Genomic DNA, 21184 nt, shown 5'->3' with positions numbered 1-21184 from the left:
TTAGGTGTCATTCCCAGAACCTAGGGTAGTAAGAGGTCATTCTGCATCTGAGGTTCAGAGATCAGTTTCTGGGAAGATGGTTGCTATTCCCTTTTTCCCTCCTTCCTCCCCCCACTTTCTGGCAGGTATGGCAGTGAAGGCAGGTCAATTGCTGGGATGGAGAGCAGCTGTGGAACCAGCTGTTGGGGGTGCAGGATGCTGGATATGAGCTGTGGAGGCAGTAGAACAGGGGTGTGATCCTCACAGCAAGGCGTGCAGGAAAATGAGTGGGGTCGGTTGAGGAATTACAGTAAATCAGGGGGAATCCTGGGGCTTTACAGAAGCTCACTGGAGACTGCGGAAGGGAAGTGCACTTTATATGGAGGAGGGGAATAAAGAGGTTTGTGGTCCTAGGGCATTAGAGTTGGATAGTCAAATGGGCTGAGGTATAGCTGATCACAAAAAGGCCTGAGGTGTGCATGGGAAGATAAAGCAGCCTGAGTGGGGGAAGCTGTTTGAGGAGTACAGGTGGGAGAGAGGAGAGTGTGGAGCAGCAGAGTATGCTGTCAGGGTGGTGAGGGTTAACAGGTTCCCTTCTGAGGCTGAAGGATGGCTTAGCTCTATGCTCTTGGAAGAAGGGTCAGTGGGGTGTGCTAGCACACTATAAAGGATGTGATGATGCTTGGAGACATGAGGGAAGCTGCTGTGGAACAGAACTGAAATGAGAAGAAAGAGATAGTCTAGGTCAGTTCAGGGAAGCTCTGGAGGAGAGCTACATGATATAGGATCCTGGAGGAGATGGCTTGAGGCATGCAGTGATTACTGCTGCGCTAACACATGAGGAGGGTGTGAAGGAGGCAGCTGCATGGGCGGCAAGGAGTTGTGGCTCACACTTGGTGGGAGGAGTTTGGTGAGGCACACTGGCAAGGCAGGACAGGCTGAAACGATGCTTGCGAAGTTGGGGGCGAAGAAGTAAAGAGCCCAGAGCCGCCCATGGAGGAGAAGGAGTTTCTTCAGCTGCACTGAGTCACAGTAGTATGGTCAGGGTTGCAGCCCTGGAAAGTACAGGCAGGCACAGGCCTGGAAAGGTTCAAGCCACTGTTGAGTTTGGCAGGTCAAGGTTAATCTTCACTCTGTAACACTTCATTCCACTTCACCAGTGTTTCAGCACTGGTCAAAGCAGGAGAATAAGAAGCAAGTGTCTAAATTGCATGGGCTATTGAAAAGGAAGAAAAAGTCTCATGTGATGGAGAAGGAATTCAGGACATGGTAATCTTCTCATCAAAAGTTCACAAAGTTGTTTCTAGGAACACTGAGCCAATTTATTACTTTAAGCTGTCTGACCTCCCTGTAATCAAGATTACCATCTCTTATGTTTGGCCTCTAGTCATTATACTCCTTGACTAACCTTTAATTAGAGTATGTGTCATCTATCTTTTCCGTAAAGGAGACATTTAGCTTGTACATGCTATACATGCATTATGTCTTGTATCTGAACTGTTCATAGCTTTTCTTCTTACATTCAGAACATGGACTTCTGGTCTCAGGGAGACTAGTAAACACTGTAATCATGAGAAATTGTCTTGCTGACAGTGTAGTTCCTCCTAGTCAGCACAGCATAAATCAGCAGTTGTGTGTGCAGGTCACATCCCTTACTGTCCTCTATTTCGGAGAAAAAGACAGGAATGGCAATGTTGTTCTGAAGTTACATGTTGTAACAAGCTGTTTATGAATACTGGAAAGAACTCTTAGCTCTGTGTTTGTGTGTAGCTAAAAGAATGATTGTTATGCTTAGAAAAGGTGGGGTTATTTGGCTGTTTGGTTGTTCTCGATTGCTGAAAAACTTACTGTTTCTCTCCTTCCAGCGGGGAATGAACCATATGTGCAGATGTATACATCCATACAAAGTAAAGATACATATCTCACCCAAATTTAAGATTATATCAGCTAGAAAAAAAAGTAATTAACTTGCCATATACAGAAAAATGAGAAATCAGGAATTATAAAAAATGTTTTCTCCCACTGAATTGGGCTCAGGTCTCTGCTTTCGTGCCAGTATAGCCTTTTGATACCGCAGTCTCTAGCTTTGTTTTTTTGGCAGGTGCAGGTAGAGTGACCACTCAGCAATGCAGGAGCAGGTCAGAACGAGTGCCCTGTCGGTAGGGGACTCCTCTCCTGAGGCTTTTCGCTGCGGCTTGTGCCTGTGTCCAGACCTCTTCAGCCTTGACTGGGGGGGTGCATGCCCATCCCTACTGCTGGGGAGAAGATCTTCTGCACTGGTTAAAAGAAGGATCAAAGTGAGAAGTTCTTCTGTCAAGCTGAGACATCAGGAGTTCTCTTCTTTTATTGTTATCTTTGAACAACAGGTATGTTGTTTTGATGCATGCCTTATTTACCATTTTACCTCTTGATATCATATTTGCGATTTTGCACTGGGTGATTTAATGCATGTCCTGAGAAAGCTTGTAGGTATTGGCTCTCAAGAGGAAAGATTTGGATATTCTGGTGAGTGTTTTCTGGGAAGGAGCTACCCCTCTAAGGAAAAAGAATCCTGTGCATCTCTCTTGTAGAAGTTAAGGCCTATGCCACTTGGGGTCCTACAGTCACCATGCAAACTTAGACACTGACAAAATTAAGGTAGGAAGAAGCTATCTGAAAGGCCTCAATTCCACCTGGATGCCAATCTGTAATTGTTTATGGAAGGGACGTGTGGAGAAATGGAGGAAGCTTGGAAAGAAGTGAGGATAAAGAAAGCAGTTTAGAAGAGCAAGGAAGAGAGGAACTCTGGGGGCCTTGTATTAATTACCTTGTAGTGTAAATGAAACATCCTATGATAATGAAAAATTGCATATGTGGAATATCATTGTAAATCTGCTTTGCCTTGTATTTCTCCTCTGGTAACTAGTTTTTCAGCAATTTTCATTGCTTGATATATTTGATTGCTTTAATCCTTCCACTTCGTAAATGACATCATGCGAATTTAAGTTTACTTTAGAGTCAGGTATCCTTTTTTGTTTCTAGTTATGTAAGTTGTTAGGAATGCTAGTAGTGATATTTTAATAGATTTTTTCACTATGTGTAATCTGTGGGCGCTCAGGAAGTTTTTTTCTTATTTTATACAACAGTTTCCCTGTCAATTGGTAATGATCACTTTATGTTTGCACAGAAGCTGAGGACTTTGTGATGAGTGGTTTCCAAAGTAGAGTGTGAGAAAGGAATACAAAATCAGTGTGATTTGGGGAATGCTGTGGTTTTGTATATATGGTCCTGCGAGGTACAGCTTGGAGGGCAGAATGGAGATTCTTGGTGATGCAACTTGATTAGTATGTAAGTGAATGTCGGCTGGACAAGAGAAAAAGAAAATTTTTTCGTAGTAAGCTCACTTGGGATTTGTGCTGTCAATAGTTACTTAAATTCCTACTGCCTTCTTTACCTGGGATCAAGATGACTATGCATAATGGTAATTTCTGAGCATACTTAGGAATATTTTCATTTTGCAGTCTCTTAAGTCCTTAGAGGAGTCCTTGAGTTTTATTAAGCTTGCTAGTATATGCTAATTGCAAAACCCAGTTTGATGCCGAACAATGACTTCCAAATGAAAAGATCAATAATTTTAGAATTAGTAATGGGTTGTGCTCTGAGAAGATAACTTGGTTAATTAATTTAATAAAGTCTTTTCACAAAGGGAGCAATTAAACCGAAGTTTGATTATCTCTGCTTGATAATACTTTAAATATTGTATATTAAAGTTACAGGTTTTAACTCTGATGGTACCAAAGGAACTTCTTGATTTATGTTGTTCTCTGAAACTCCTTATCTTTTTATATTATTTGTATAACAAAGCACATATCTTCAGAAATAATGTCAGCTTTTTTCCTCAGCTAGGCCATAAGATATCAACAAATCCAAAGCAGTTGTACGGTTGACCATAATTGTATTGTTGGATATCACAAGGAGGATAGCGATCCCATGCCTGTTATGGACTTATTGTCTTTGAGTCCTGGTGAATGCCTTAAACACTGACTTACTGATTTATTTGAAAAACAGGGCATGGTTTTGAAGGGGAGGGCAATGTTTGCAGCAGGAATTCCTCCCTGAGACCGGTGCATGTCATGTGTTGTTTGAGCTTGTGCTCTGGGTTAGAGCGCGCTGAGGCTCTTGCCAAATTGGAGAGTTCTGAGTTAGAACTGGGTTAGGGCTGAAGTGGGCAGTAAGCTGTTGAACAAACCTGGGTATGGGAGGCACGACTTCAGTGGCATCACTCAGACACCCACAAATTCTAGGTGTGTAAAAGACTGGGCAGCATTTCTGAGGATTGTGTTCCTCGGCTTGGCTCCTAAATGCCACCCAGATTTCATTTTAAATGCATTTAGCATCTTGTCTTTAATTAAAAATGAGGCTAAGGTTTGCTTTGGTATGCTGCCTTGTGTTAGACAACAAACTGCTGTGTTGTTGCTGTTCTGTGCACTTGGCCAAGCTGGGTGGATGGGTCGCAGTAAAGAACTACTTGGGTGTTTCTGACTCTGTCCTTGTCAGACTTTTGTGTGCTGGGGGAGCATCCTAGCAAGTAGTCTTGTGTTAGACTCACGCTGGTGAACAAGAGTTAAACAAGGGCTTTTTCTCTTTTGTGCTAATTGTCTAGTAATATAAATGTTGCCAAAATACAAAAACGGAAGGTGCTATGAAGGTACTCTTTTAAAATACAAGCCATAAATAACTTTTTTTTTCTAGTGTTCTTTGATTCATTTATCATTTCTAATATTTAATTATATGTATTTTCAATACTTTGAAGACAGAATAAAGAGTTCCTCTTTGTACAGTTTGTATCATTGATCCTAAAACCAACATGGGTGGAAATTTCTGATCCCAGTTTTCCTCTTCTCTCCTCTAGTTTAGGATCACCAGCATCTGCCTGGTGAGAATCTGCGACTCTTAGATTTATCGTGAGGCTATCTAGATCAGTGTTTTTCAAGGTTTTTTTATTCATATGGCCTCCTAAACTTATTGGAAAAAAATCTGAGCATTGCCTAACTTCTTTGGGGGAAAAAATGAATCACAAAGCCATTGTGGATTGCTGCCACAGTAGTTATCAATTACACTCAGAAAAATGAGGCAAAGCTTTTGAACAATTATAATTTTTCCAGTGCTGGTTTTGTTTAGTTCTTTCAATACCTAGGAATGTAAGCATATCTTACTAAAAAATCTTACTTTGTGTATAGGTTGTTTTGCAAACTGCTGCTTGAAGGTTTATGACCTACTTGTGACCCAGAGACCAAGAAGTGCTGCCCCAATAGCTGCGGCGGTGCAGATAACCCACACCGCTAACATTATCTTTTGTCAAAAAAGAAACCACTGAGTTCTCTGAACTCATGAGAACTGAGCAAGAGGTTCTCAGTTAAAATGATGCTAATATCTCTTGTGGTATTTTGTTTTTTTTTTAACTTTGTTTTACAAACCATATGTTCTTGGTTTTTAAAGTGCTTTTACTGGGAAGGAAATAACATAATGCTGTATCTGAATGCACAGCAGTCACAGAGCTGGGGGGTGCAGGGCACTGAGCACTGCTAAAAGGTGGGATATTGTTAAAGATTGTAGTATTTCCTAGTATATGGCCTGGTTTGCAATCTTTCCTTGAAGCCCTAGAAAGAAAATGGACAGCTGGGGGGTTTCGCCCAACCTGCTTGTGTGCCTCCCCTTTGCTGGGAGAGGCAGCTGTGCAATGGCTTGATGACTGGTACAGCCTGGGGGGGGGCTGAGCCCAGGGGACACCTTGGAAGGGACCTGCCCCAAAACACTTAAGGGAGGCAGGTACAGCTGGAGTCTGTACGCTGTGTAATTTGAAGGCTACATCTTGTAAAGTGCCATTTCCTTGTACACAAACTTCTTTTTTTTTTTTTTTTTTCCTTGAGATTGTTGGAGCCAGGAGTGTAAGTGCACATCTGGAAGGAGAGGACTGCCCTGTCTGAGGAAGTAAGTGATCTCCGCCCCTTGGCAGCTCCTATGTCATCAGCTTTGCCTACAAGCCATACATGTGAAAATATAAAAATACATTTCTTAGTATTAAAGGAATATTTAGCAATAGGAATTAGCTATATATGCAAACTTAAAAGGCCATACTCAGTTGATGAGAAGAACGATCTTGATGCGTGGTGTTAAATTTTGCATACTTCTGCAGCTAGATTTGAATCTTGTCTTGAGCTCACTACCAGTGTTGTGTAAATCATACCATATGTTAGGCGTCTTCAGAAGAAAACTGAGCAAACCACACAGTAATTAAAGTAGGTCTTTTTTTAAAATCAGACTATTTTTCTTATTTGAAGATTTATTGTTTTGCAGTTCTGCTGAGAATAAGTATCTTTACATTGCTTTGTGAGCTGCATATTTTTTTCTTAGAGGATCATAATTCTGAATAAATGCAGGAATCTGTGGTCTTTGTGCCATATCCATTAGCATTAAGAGGGGAAACAACTATGAAGGGGATTCCAAAATGCAGCAGACTATAGCTAGGGGATAGCAAGGCCTACTGCTGTCTCGAAGCCTTTCCTGTTTCATCAGTCTGAGGAAATACAAGTGTTGATAGGTTTAATGAGGTTCTCAAAAGACAGGAGGTTGTGTGCTGATGTAGGAGTTGTGTGGTGACTCATAGGTGGCCACATTTGAGTTGCCTGAATGCATTTGTTTTCAAGCAATATGGTTATATTGCCTGAGTTCACCAAGGCGAAGACTGTTTTCCAAGTGCCTTTCTTTACCAAAAACTAATGTTGTGCTAGGTAGTGAGTAATTAGCGAGAAGACTATAAAGAGATATCCTGATGAAATTACCGAAATTAGGACTAAAAGGACTGCATTGATATTCAAAAAGATCCTTTTGAGGAAGACCGTACATAACATTAGGCTCTACCTCATGTTACAGAAAGACAATACTGGTAGGATATAGTATCATAGAATGGCTTGGGTTGGAAGGGACCTTAAAGATCATCTAGTTCTGACACCCCCCGCCATGGGCAGGGACACCTCCCACTAGACCAGGTTGCTCAAAGCCCCATCCATCCTGGCCTTGAACACTTCCAGGGATGGGGCATCCGCAGCTTCTCTGGACAACCTCTTCTGCTATCTCACCACCCTCACAGTAAAGAATGTCTTCCTAATATCTAATCTAAAGCTACCCTCTTTCAGTTTAAAACCATTACCCCCTGTCCTATCACTTCATTCCCTGATAAAGAGTCCCTCCCTATCTTTCCTGTAGGCCCACTTCAGATACTGAAAGGCTGCCATAAGGTGTCCCCAAAGTCTTCTCTTCTCCAGGCTGAACAACCCCAACTCTCTCAGCCTGTCTTCACAGGAGAGGTTCTCCAGCCCCCTGATCGTCTTTGTGGCCCTCCTCTGGATCCGACTGATATAGTTTGTTTGCAGACCAGATCTTGCTCCCATAGCTACCTTTACTGGCCTAAATATTGACTTGACTTATTAGTCTGCTGGCTGGGTGGGATGTGGCAAACCTCTTGAAGCTAAGCCAAAGTAACAGGTGTTATGAGGTGTGTTTAATTCCAGTATATTGGAAAGCAAGTTATGTCTCACACTGACATTCAGACTAGCCAAGGAGCTGTTATCCATTAAAACATGCAATCGGTATTTTCTTCCATGAGTTGTAAATCATAGAATCGTTATGGTTCAAAGAGACTGTCTACATTGCCCAGGGATGGCAACTCAACCACTTCCCTGGGCAGCCTGTTCCAATGTTTGATAAGCCTTTTGGTGAAGAAACTTTTCCTAATATCCAATATAAACCTCCCCTGGCACAATTTGAGGCCATTTCCTCTTGTCCTATTGCCTATTACTTGGGAAAAGAGACCAACCCCCACTTCTCTACAACCTCTATTCAGGTAGTTGTAGAGAAGGATAAGGTCTCCCCTCAGCCTCCTTTTCTCCAGGCTAAACAACCCCAGTTTCCTCATCCACTCCTCATAAGACTTGTGCTCTAGACCCTTCACCAGCTTCGTTGCCACTCTCTCAACACGTTCCAGCACCTCGATGTCTTTCTTGTAGTGAGGGGTCCAAAACTGAACGCAGTACTCAAGGTGCAGCCTCACCAGTGCTGAGTACAGGGGGACGAATGCTTCCCTAGTCCTGCTCACCACACTATTTCTAATACATGCCAGGATGCTGTTGGCCTCAGCCACCTGGGCACACTGCTGGCTCATATTCAGCTGGTTGTCTACCAGTACCCCCAGGTCCTTTCCGCCCGGCAGCTTTCCAACCACTCTTCCCCAAGCCCGTAGTGCTGCATGGGGTTGTCGTGACCCAAGTGCAGGACCCGGCACTTGGCCTTGCTGAACCTCATACCGTTGGCTTCAGCCCATCAAGATCCCTCTGTAGAGCCCTCCTACCCTCAAGCAGATCAACACTCCTGCCCAACTTGGTGTCATCTTCAAACTTACTGAGGGTGCACTTGATCCCCTCGTCCAGATCACCGATAAAGATATTAAACAGAACTGGCCCCAATACTGAGCCCTGGGGAAAACCACTTGTGACCGGCCGCCAACTGGATTTAACTCCATTCACCACAACTCTTTGGGCCCGGCCATCTAGTCTGTTTTTCACCCAGTGAAGCCTATGCCCATCCAAGCCATGAACAGCCATTTTCTCCAAGAGAATGCCATGAGAAACTGTGTCAAAAGCCTTACCATAGTCCAGGTAGACAACATCCACAGCCTTTCCCTCATCCACTAAGCAGGTCACCTTGTCATAGAAGGAGATCAGGTTAGTCAAGCAGGACCTGCCTTTCATAAACCCATGCTGCCTGTGCCTGATTGCCTGGTTGTCCTGTATGTGCCGTGTGATGGCACTCAGGATGATCTGTTCTATAACCTCCCCCAGCACTGAGGTCAGACTGACAGGCCTGTAGTTCCCTGGATCATATTATTTCTGAATATGGAAAATAGGCTAAAGAGAGTGCTCGTTGGAAAAGGCACTTCAAGAAGTCCCGGAGCAAAGTTCAGATTCAAATTGTAAAGCCCGTTTGGTCTTCCATCAACATTCAGATTTGTGTATGTCGCAGTATCTGCCAGATCACAGCAGCAGGCGTTTCTTCACTGTAGTAAAATGTTTCATTTGTTCTGGTATCTGCTTTACTATTTTGGTATTGTCTTCAATGAGATTTTTTTCTAATTATGGTTCCTTTATGTTCCTTCTTTTTTAGTGTTTATATCTTAATCTCTAATAGATATGCACGTTTGCCCTGGAGGAAAGTAAAGCATGATGATGACCACACAGATGCTTCAGAGTGGTGAGGTTGTGCATTATTTATGCAAAATAGAAGTATCAGATTAATATGGAATGAGCATTATCACAATAAAAGTTCCCTCTTGCAATCATTCCTTCCCATCCAGCTTATAGCCAGGCTTAGGAAGGTTACCACTCTGTGTGTGTAGTGATGGTGATTAGAGGCCCTGACTTAATTTTGCTAAATGTTACACGCATCTGTCACCCAAAGTGCTTATTATTTAAAGATAAACAGGTGTGCAGTTGAATGAGCAGTAGAAATGTAGAAGGTGGAATAAAAGGTGACACCAGAGTAATGATCAGCATTGGAAGCAGTGGTCATGTTGCTCAGCTGCCTCTCTGACAAACTTTGAGGCAAAGCCCCCTAGGGTAACATGTCTGGCTTTCAGTGCCTCTGTTTCCCCATCTGTAAAATGCTATATCCGTCTGGCAAGCATGTTGTCCTGCTTGTAAAGTTGTTCTTTTTGCACAAGAATGCTATTGTGATGGCACAGCCGTTATTTGTGTTAATGGGGCTTGTGGTATAATTAGAACTGACTTATTGAACTTTTTTTTTAAGCAGAAGGTGTTATTAAAGTCATCATGATATAGATATATAAGGATTTTCAAGTATAGTATGGGTCATGTTAAAGGTCACCTTAGTCATTATCTGTCAACTTGTTCTTTGCTTCTTTGTTTTGTTGTTACTCTTATTTTGGGGGCTGTGCAACTTGGTATTGGGGTACCATGACCCATGGATCCCAGTCAGTGTTTCTGTTGAAATTCATGTGTAATCATCCCCCTGTACTCGGCACTGGTGAGGCCTCACCTCGAGTACTGTGTTCAGTTTTGGGCCCCTCACTACAAGAAGGACATTGAGGTGTTGGAGCGTGTCCAGAGAAGGGCTACAAAGCTGGTGAAGGGTCTGGAGGACAAACCTTATGAGGAACGACTGAGGGATCTGGGGTTGTTTAGCCTGGAGAAGAGGAGGCTGAGGGGAGACCTTATCGCCCTCTACAACTACCTGAAAGGAGGTTTTAGAGAGATGGGAGCTGACCTCTTCTCCCTGGCGACAAGTGATAGGACAAGAGGAAATGGGTTCAAGTTATGTCAGGGCAGGTTTAGATTAGATGTTAGGAAGCATTTTTTCACTGAAAGGGTTATTAAACATTGGAATAAGCTGCCCAGAGAGGTGGTGGATTCACCATCCCTGGAGGTGTTTAAGAAAAGGGTAGATGAGATGCTTAGGGACATGGTTTAGGAGTGGTGGTGTTTTTATCAGGGTAGGTTAATGGTTGGACTTGATGATCTTAAAGGTCCCTTCCAACCTCACTGATTCTATGATTCTATGATTCTATGATTCTATGTGTAGGGGTATGATATGTAACAAACCAAGGAAATAATGGTGAGATCACACCAAGTGACTATTAAATGCAATTTGGCAGGTTTAGTACTAGAAATGTTTACAGGCATTTTATTAAATAGGGGAAAACTTTCCAGATTACTTATATTATTGTTTTAGTGTTCACACTATAGTTTCTACTCTGTGATTGTGTCTCATGGTTTCCAAGATTTCAAGCCTTAAAAAACTAAAACGTACAAAAAATGTGGATTTGAATCCTGCTGAGATTAGCATTGAAACAAACTCTTTTATTCTACATGACTTTCTTAATCCTTCTGTGAACTTTTAACAATTTAGTTTTTCCTGCTTCCTCCCCATTGACCTTGACTACATGGAAAGTATCTTTGGAACATACATTTAAACAGGAATTCAGAATCATGAGCAGACACCCACATAGTCTCATCGCCTCGAATTAAGTACTTTCATGACAAAACAGGGTGTAGCATAAATCTGTTTGGATATATCATTTTAATTAAGCAATAATTGCTTGTAGAAACACTAGTCAAGTTGTGTTGTTTTTTTTTAATAAGGGAAAAGATGATGCAAGTGCAAATTGTTGTAATGCTGAAATACTGTAGGTGTAGTTTCAATGGAAGTATAACACGGTCAGGACTGATGTCTCTGATATCTCATCCTGCTGGTTATTTGAAGGTAGTAAAATACCATTTCAGAGCACATGTTAAAACTTGCCACTATATTGTTTAACAGCATGAATATTTAATTTAAATAAAATATTTTAAAAAGCAAAGGCTTATTTTTCAGGGCTTCATCAAACTATGCTTACTTACAAATTGCGCCTGAGTTCCCCTTAAAATGTGTTGAAGTTAAATAAGAGAAAGCTTGTCAGGATTTTGAGGCTTGCTATGTATTTAGACAGTTCAGCTCCTAACTCTCTGCCTTTGAGACATCCTGAAGTCCATTTCCTATGTCTGTGTTACTCCTCAGCAAGAGTTGATCTAGCCTGATACACTGGTAAAGCAAAACTTTAATTGTCTTTCAGTACTGCACTTGAATGTACCATGCCTCTTTGTGACAAGGTCGTCTTATTTGCAGTAAAATCACTTCTTACAAAGCTGTGCAGTGAAATAATGATAACATCGCAAATCTGCAGGTTTGTCTAAATGAGAGTAGTAGCTCGCCCTCTTCTATAGTCATGTTTCCTGTATAATATTGAACTTAATCATCAGGGACTACCAAATTGGGAAAACCAGTATGTGGAGTAATATATTTATAAATCTAGGTGATGTCAAACTTTCTGTTGCAGAAGGAGAAGTGCTGGATTTACTAAACCATGTTATTTCTGTGAAGCCTGCTAATCTCTTTTTCTTGTTTCTTTGCTTTCGTCACAACACGAAATGCCCTGAGCTATCTGAATAATGATTTCAGGCAGCAATCCACATTGTTAGTTTAATTCCCCTGGGAATATTGAGGATATTTTTGAAAATCAACTTCAAAATTGCATGGATCTCTTTGAAAGGAATACAGCAGTTTCCGTTCATTTTTTGCCTTACGAGAGCCTCTAGCAGGCTGAATTGCCAGAGGCGCACAACTTCTTGGAAACCTGGTGTGGAATGGTAGAGCACAGCTCAACAGGAAAGGTGGTGTTAACACATCATGGCTCTGGTATTTGATGCTCTGGGTGAAGACTTGCAAGACCGGGGAAAGAAAATCACGTATAAGTAATATCTGCACTTAGTCACCGGGTCTGTTTAGGCAGATACCACTGCTTCCACTTATGCATTTGCGGGTAATTGAGCAAGGCAGCAAACACAACTAGCTTTAGTCACAGATTTTCAGTTACACCTTGAACTTTGAAGTGCTGAACTCACTGAAACTTTAGTTGAGACTGAACCTCCGATTTTTCTTGCCATTAAATAAAACCGCCTGGAGATTAACAAGCTGGGTAAAAGCAAATTTACTAATTTTGTATTTTCCAAACCAGAGCTGATTAAAATGTCCAGCTCAAATCTGCAAGGATCAAAGCGGCTCAAGACACTCCGCAAGGCCTCTGCAAATGGCAGCTAAATGGCAGTGGCAATCGGTGACCACCCTCCCAGACCTAGCTGTCCCTCTGCAGGGTGACTTCTCTTTCTGCTGAGCAGTCAGCATGACTTCCAGCCCCAGAGAAGATCCTGTACGTTGCATCTGAACTGGTATGCTGTGCCCAGTGGCTCCTGTCATGGCAGTGCATCTTTGGTCACATCACATGGAGAACAATTTGCTGAACCCTGTGAGCACTTGTGTTCAGCCTTGCTGACTCTCACAGCTACTGAGTGCAGGGATAGCTGGGCTGCTTCCCTTCCACCCACTCTTCTTCCTTCCCCAGCTAAGCAGCTGCGAGCTTTAAATCCAAAAACGTGGCGGCCTTAAAGATGGTCCTGCCAGAATTACTGTCCCTTGAAGCTGTGCCGTCTGTGAGATAAGCCCTGTGCCGCTCAGGGTTCAGAGAGAGAAGTCCTCTGAAAAGCTGGCCTCAGCTAACCCATCCACAAACGTTTATTCCCAGCGTTAACCGCTTACCTGAAAGCTCCCCCCACTGATGCTGTTGTATGCTGTTCCATTTCAAATTGCTGTTCTCCGGTGCTTGGTGCTCATGTCTCACTTCACACCTTGCTAAGGAACGTGTGCTGGTTTCTTTCTTGCCTCTCAATTCCACAGGTGCTTGTGCCTAAAGGCCACCACAGTGGTACCATTCAGGTGCTCTCTTCTGCCTTAAATGCCACTACAGCTTGTGGATGATCTGCATTTCCATATTTGGATTTCTAAAAGATTTTGCTTATCTGTTTTGCCATTGCCTTAGTATTTAGTTTGGGTTTTACTCCATATTAAAACCAGAAAGACTTTTTGTCATCTTCTGCCAGGGAGAAGTGATTGAATATCAGGCTTTCTGTTTGTTAAGAGTTCTTCTTCTGATAGCTGTGGAAATGCTGTTATGACTGAGCAGAAAAAATGATAAATAGGTTTGCAGTCCGGAGATGTATGCTCTGCTGCTCTGCTGTTATTTTTAGAAGACTTGTTCTTATTTTAATTAAGCTCCTTGTTCAATTTTAGAAGGAAATGTTTTGCTGTGTTCTGCAATATAATTGTTAAAATAAGAAATTGCCTCAGTTAATAAGCCAGAGGAAGAATTCAAGTGCTCAGCTCACCATGTATGTTGCAACATGCTCAGTGCAAGGAATTGTCCTCTTTACTGGGTTCGTGGTCCCTGCAGAGACTTGAAGTACAAACCAGCTCACCAGTTTATGAAATCAAGGGTAAAGCTGAAGTACCACTTGCCTTGACTAAGGAAAGAGATAGTAATTACGAGACTGTTCTTTAAAAAGAGGTGGTGATCAGTTTGTCTTGTAAAAGAATATAAATAAGCCTTCTGCTGGCCAAGTGTGAAGAACCCCGTAGAAATGTTGGATTTGCTCGTGTGTGTATGTAGAAGGTGTTTCTGCTAAAATGGACCTCCAGATTTCTGCTAAGTTCTTGCACAGCTCTGGAAAAAGCTGCACATACAGAATCAGAACTAATGTCTTTTACAATTAAACGCTTTTGCTGGCTTGCAGGACTTTCTAACTCTTGATCAAGATGCATGGCATCGCAGTTAATGCCATACGGCTTGCTGATTGACAGCTGGATAAACACAGACTTCATAAGGATTATTGCTTGGTTTTCATAGTGTCTTGTGTGTGTGACAGGCATGCAATCTATGGACCTTAGGATGCTTCTGAAATTTGCCTCTTTAGTGGCCTGGGTTGATGTTGAGCTCCACAGAAACAAGGTTTCCTTTGTGTTCAGGTGGTATAAACATTTCACTGTTTGATGTACTCGCAGGCTCATATGTTTAGTGAAAAATGTAAGTTTTTTGATTTTACAAGGATATCTGGTTTTAAGCCATTTTGCAGAATCAAGAATAATTTTGTGGGAAATTTAATTTAATTGCAGTGGCCATGTTGAGGATGGACTGACTCATGAGTGACAAAATTTTGGATGTGTTTGATGAAGCGTAATTCAGATAGAGTTGTAAACCTGTTGGGACAGAGGTGATATGATTTCTCCTAGTAAATGAGACATCTAAATGGAGTCCATTTTTAAGGAATACATAGCACCAGAGGATACTGCAGGTGTGAAGCACACACTCTTGTAGCTCAACCCAAGTAATGCTTCTTAAATGATACACTGGGGCACTATTTTATGTAACTTGCCATCAGATGACATAAATTCTCTGACAACTCTTAACTACACTGAAGCAAGCATTCTTGGAATAGGTTGTGGTACTGGAGCCAAGGAGTTAATCAGGTGTAACATGAGGCTTTGACATGATTTACTGCCTGCTGGTAGCTTGTACTGGGACTGTATTGTCCTTCTGTATGTTCTGTATAATAGTTTTAAGCTGTCCTTGGACAGGGCCCTATTGTAAACAAGCTGTCTGGCTTAACTGGGATATCCTGTAAAAATATGTTAATAAAAACTGAAGTCATTGTAAAGGATCCTACTCCTACTATTTCTGCTTCCCAAACTATTCCCACCAGTGAAGCACAGCACATGCTCTTAACTCTTGCTGTGCTGATGCTTTGCTGCTGCCTGCTAGTGTTGTAATACTTGCTTCAAAACTGATCAATCATCATGGGCCATCTCAGCTGGCTGCTGGTGTGCGTGAATTCTCCCATGCCTCGGCTTACATGATGTAGAAATTCCCACTGAAATAAAGCTTATTCTCAAGGGGTCATATAATTTTATTAGCACTTGTTTTATTTCATGTCTCTTCATGTCTCAGCTTAGTCAGGTCTGTGGAGTGAGTTTTGAGGTAGTACGTTATTTAGGTTAAAGGAGTTTTTACAATGAGGTAACTTGTGTTTGGTTTTAGAATATTATGTCAGGTCCTTGTAGCCTGGAGCTAGTAGGTCAAGCTACAACAGTAAAGCCTTACCTGGGGTGTAATTTTCAGAATGAGATTCTAAAAGACATCATCAGACATCATTCACTGAGGGCAACCTCTACTAGACTTTTTAGCTAGGAACAGATGCTGAAAATGTGGGCTCTTGCACAATGAGGCAAGAGGTGGGCCCAAGTGGGCTTAGCCATGCAGAATTTTTTGAGGAAAGAGATACTGAAAAGTGCATGCTGAGAGTCTTCTCACAGAAATCACTGAATTTTATAAGCATGTTGAGACGTTTAGAAGAGACCCTCAGAGGAGACAGTGACCTGTGTGAAGGGCCCTTGTTTTACTACCCTGCCTATGTATGGTTTCTGGAGGAAGTTCTTGAAGTTCCTGGAGGAGCTTCCTGAAGCGGAGAGTGATGATTTGGAGAGGTTTATGGTTCTTCCTTCTATTCTGCTGAGTAGTCTGCAGAGTTCAAATCCACTGGAATACGGGCACCAGGATTTTAGCAGGACCTCAAAGGGACCCACTGGTGGCTCTAGAGAAATGCATCACTCCCAGCTTGAAATAGCCCCCTCCCACCCCACTCATTTTTCTGTTAAAGACAAACTTGTGATATGCTTCCTTTTGCAAATTAACATGTAATTTTGAATGCAAAGCAGGCATCAAATCTTTTTAGTAAGAATTTGGATCATCCCCATAGATGGAAACAACATTTGTGTTTTGCGTGGTGGTTTGAGGAGGAAAGGGTTGTGCGTGTGCAGCTGTTAAAGGCCATTAAAACTGACCTGAGCCTCCCCTGAGAGCAAGCCTGGGATTAACTGTAAATTGATATCACAGATTTCCACAGTTTTCATCTCAAATGCTAATTTCAGATTTCTACATGGCAGAGTTTTGCTAAATGTTCTTATTCCAGGTATTCTGGTTACACTAATCTTTCACATACTTTCAAAAATAGACTGCACAGCAAGTCAATGGCTGTGGATACAATTTAATAATTGAAGATTTAATCTTTCAAATCTGAACAAGAAGAATGAATCCCCCTCAATGTATTTCCAGCATAGCAGTAAATTTAAAACTTATCCAAAAAAAAAAAAGAAAGAAAACAAGAAAAATATAAACGTTTTGATTTTATATTACAAAAGAAGACCTGAAAAATTATTTTCTTGTTTGGTTTTTAAACTTATAGGTGTGTGTTGCTTTTGTTCTGGAAAACATTTGTCGCTGAATGCTACAGGACTTGCTGTTGTGATTGTGCTGCTTTAAAGGTTCAGTAGGGCTTGGAAAAACTTTTGGCAGTGCTGGAGAGAACAAGATGGCAGGTGCCAATCTGGGTTTGAAAGAATCTTGCAAGCATGCCTTTTTTCCCCTTGATCTGATTAATTTAAAGTTACTGTGGTGAACTTTGAAAGGTTGACATGCCAATTGTTTTCTAGGTGTCAGTAACTAAATTACTTGATCAAGATGGTGGGGTTGGGCATCCGAGGCAATGTGTTTGCCAGGGAAGCAAGGAGTACTTTTTGGTGGAGATACTTCCCTGTGAAACCCCGTAGCTAACTGAACCCAGTTATTTGGGATCACAGTGGAGACAAAGCAGAGGTGTTTACCTCAGCTAACAGCTTGGGGCAGAAATGTTGCTTGTGCGGGGCTGAGGGCCCAGCAGCTGAGACCCGGCGCTGATGCCGGCCTCCATGGTTTCTGCTGAGGTGAAAGCCTCGCGTGACCCCTCTCTGTGAGGGTTTGTCACAACAGCAGCTGCGGGAGTTGTCTCTCTGTGGCGGCAGAGCTGCAGAAAGGACGAGGTGTCTAACCGGGCTGCGTGGCTCTTTGTCGGTGGTGGCATGGCCCAGCCCTGGTGAGCCCACAGCAGCCACCCCAGCTATCACAGTTCGGCAGATTTCCTACGTGCTCATGTTGATGGACAACTGTTCCCCCCCAGCGGCTCCTGGGTATTTTTGAGACCTTTGGGTAAGCCCACGAAGCACTTCATCAGGTAAGAGTGAATAATTTTGAGGTGGCAGAGAGCTAGAAGCAACTAAATGTTTCCAACAGCCTGGAAATGGCGGCCGTTGGCCACCAGCTGGGGCCGGCTCTATAGTTTACCTGTATTTGCAGTTGCCTGATTACTGCCACTTGGAAGGAGGCAGCCAAAAGAATGTAGGAGGTGGAAAACCATATCCTTAAGTTCACACAAGTGTTTCATGTTTAAAAGGCCACATTTTATTGTTTCTCTTGATTCCTGTGAGTGGACCCAGTTCCAACAGCTCTAGAAGCAGCTATGCAGGACAGCGATCGCTGCTTTTCAGCGGGAATATAGAGCTGATGAGCTACTGTGTACCTCTGTTGTCTGCTTGTGTGATTTTTTTTTCTTTTTCTTTTCTGTTTTTGTTAACTGCTAGCTTAATGAAAACACATGGAATAGAACCTAATATTTACAAGGTTACTGTTTTCAGAGCAACAACAACAAAAGCAATCATGTAACATTGCACATAAATGAGCATCCATAACTGTTGGGGGGGAAATACAGACAAATTGCTTGATTTTAATAAAAGAAACTGTTGCCCTCCCCTAACATACTTCTTTTTATTTTTGTTCCTCAGCTCCTGTCTGTGCCAGTTTGTATGGGGGTTGCACAGCCTATTTTCAGCAAGGTAAAGCTGAATGCTTTCCCATTCATATAAAAAGGTGATGAACCGTGGCCTTCAGAATATCTTTTATTCACTCAAATGTGACAGCCATGACAGTCATGTCTTGCAAAACATTTTGCCCTAACTTGTCTTGAAATTTTTCATTGACATAGTTCAAATTCATCCTTCGTTTCCCTACCTAAGCCAATGAGACTCAGGAGGGAGTCATGGCAGAAGGTTAAAGCCTATTGTATAATTCGGTATTTAAGCTGCATGCCTTTTGCATACAGTAAAAGCATCAGGGATTAATGAAAGCATTTTAATGGATTTCTATATTCATGAATCATAGCAGAACCATGAGATCACTAGAGGTAGCCTGACTACCAGATTTCCAGACTGGGTAGTGCTACTCTATATTGCCAAGTATAGTTTTTCTATGCATGTGAAAAATTACCTCATGAATGAATGCTGTTTTTATTTTCTATATTGTATTGTTATACTGTATAAGATGCATGATGAGGCTAATGAAAATAATTTTGGCAAATAGAGAACTGATATCTTAAATCTGATCACAAGACCAATACTTTGCCTTCTGGACTAATGTGTCTTCTACCCTTCTGAAAAACTGAAGCCACTCAAAAACGTCATTTTACAATGCATATAAGATACTTGCTAGATTCACATTCATTCCCAATTAGTGATAAAATAAGTGATATTTTCCTATAAATACATTCAACAGAAAACATCACAATAAAATAATCATATGTTTATTCAAAGTTACGGTAAGAAGACAAATTAGATCTGCCTGTGACATGTAGGAAATCTCTTAGCATGTGGAACGGTTATTCTGTGTAACATCTAGAAACCAGACTGCTCAGTACACTGAAACAGTGATGTAAAAAATGTCTGGAGTTGTACAGCAGAGGACGGTCTTGCCCATGAGCAGTTTTTGATGCCTCTGGGTTCTGTGACTAGCAGAGCAGGGCTCAGTCTGCAGCAACTGGAAGTGTTTCAGTGAAGCAATTTAGAATATTCTGTATCTGAAATAAGTTAATACTTCTATTCATTCCTTTAACAACCTTAACATATTAACCTGATTTATGATCCCCCTCAGATTTCTCTAAGGAGAGGCTGTAGGAAGCTTCTTTTACCATTGATCTTGAGGAGTGCAGGAACCATGTTGTAGGCTTAATAAAAAGGGTTTCTTTTGTCCTGTATCTTGTATGCCATACCTCTATCTTATCCACAGGGACTTACATAGTGTGATTCTAAAAATGCTGTGGTCTGAATTACCCTCATTCTGCCACAAAATTACCAATGCCAAAGTCTTGGAAGTCAGGGATTCTTGTAACTTCCCTGCCACAAATCCATTTCGAGGACAACAGTATGCACCAATTTGGAACACAAGACTAGAAGTGGGGGAGAGCATCTGTCGTTCATTTCAATGGCCAGTCCGGCCCAAACCATGACACTATTAATTAATATTGCTAACAAATACAGAATTCATAGGTAAAATGTCACCATATGGATCACTGCCGTCCATGAAGAAAATAGAATCAGTGCATATGGCTTGCAGCTCACTTTTTTTCTTTAAATGCTAGGGAGCCCAACTTCTCCCTTTTTAATGAGACCCCTTTACTTCATTCAATGGACCTTAGTCAGGCTGAGTTTCATTCTGTTCCTTGAAGGTCCTCTGTACTGCTGGAGGGAGTCATAAGGAGTATTTAATAAAGAAATCAGACATAGTGTTCTATCCAGGAGACAATAGCTCTGTTCAAAGCTTTATAAAGTCGTTAAAAAATTAGGAGAGTGACTTCAAAATAGCAGAATGAACAGACATGTCCAAACTGCATTAGAAACTGAACAAGTTGGACAGAAACTCATGTTTTCTTATAAAGTTATTATTGTTTCCCATAGAGACCGTATGGAGCTTGACAAGAATAGCTGAGAATGACCCTAATGGTTTTAGACATGAGCTATCCTTAACCAATCATTAAATTGGTTAATGGCTTTTTTTACCACCACAATCAAGATAAAGCAGCCACAGTGAAGCACATATAGTGGATAACACTATGGACATTTTTCACGTAGATTTAAGTTTGCCCATCTGAGCAATGACATCCAAACATCTAACAGTGTTCTAGAGAAAATGGCAATACATGCATTTAGGCAGACCTTTGTTGATGGCTTACAATTCTTTGTAAATTCTTTGTACGTTTGCAAAAGATGCTTAGCTTGCAAAATTAAGACATATAGAATACAAGATTTAATACATAGCTCTAGTCCAAATTGACTGTTTTAGGGCATGGGGGAGAATTCTCATCTAATTAGTACTAGGCATACTTTTTTTTTTCAGCTTTCCTTATTTAGTTTCAAAGCATAGAAATACCATTTTCCCCCTCTCCTGATTGCTCAAAACATTTTTATTATTAAAACACATTTTGTATAATTGCTTCACTTAGCCTTACAGTCCCCCCTTTGAGCATCTGTTTTAATTATACTGAAGCAAGCTATGATTTTGCTGGCTTAAAATTTCCAAGATTGAATGCCAGTAGCAATGTGTTTGGCTACTGCCATACTCTAGTTCTGCCAAAGCAGAAACTCCCCAGGCTATTAACTTCTGATTTTTTTTTCTTTTTTTTTTGAGGGGTGTGTGTCAAACCTTAACACAAGAGACATATGATCCAGTGTTAGTTTTGATTGGCTTTCAGACTCATTTATCAACTCATGTCTCTTCCTCTCTGCAAAAATGGTACATAGGAGTTCCATAATAATGGAAAAAAAAATCTGCTTTGCTTTAGCAATGAGAAGAGAAGGGATCAGAATAGGCCCAGCACAAAAATGTTATGGTGGTGAACATTAAGCCTTGCAGCTAGTGTTTACAGCTGAAGAGGATGTTTTCTTGTAATCTTATTCTCGTCTTTATAGTTATTATGCTGAATAACTTATTCTGTTTGCTCAGGAGAAGTCTATGTTTGGCATCCTAGGGAGCTGGAATATGTACTGCTTTCTTTTTTTTAGGAAGAGTACACTGAAGGAGGAGAATAAA

The sequence above is a fragment of the Vanellus vanellus genome (genome assembly GCF_965231255.1).
Source record: "Vanellus vanellus genome assembly, chromosome: 5".
Lineage (NCBI taxonomy): Eukaryota > Metazoa > Chordata > Aves > Charadriiformes > Charadriidae > Vanellus > Vanellus vanellus.
The sequence above is the reverse complement of the archived record's forward strand: the minus strand, read 5'-3'. Positions refer to the sequence as shown.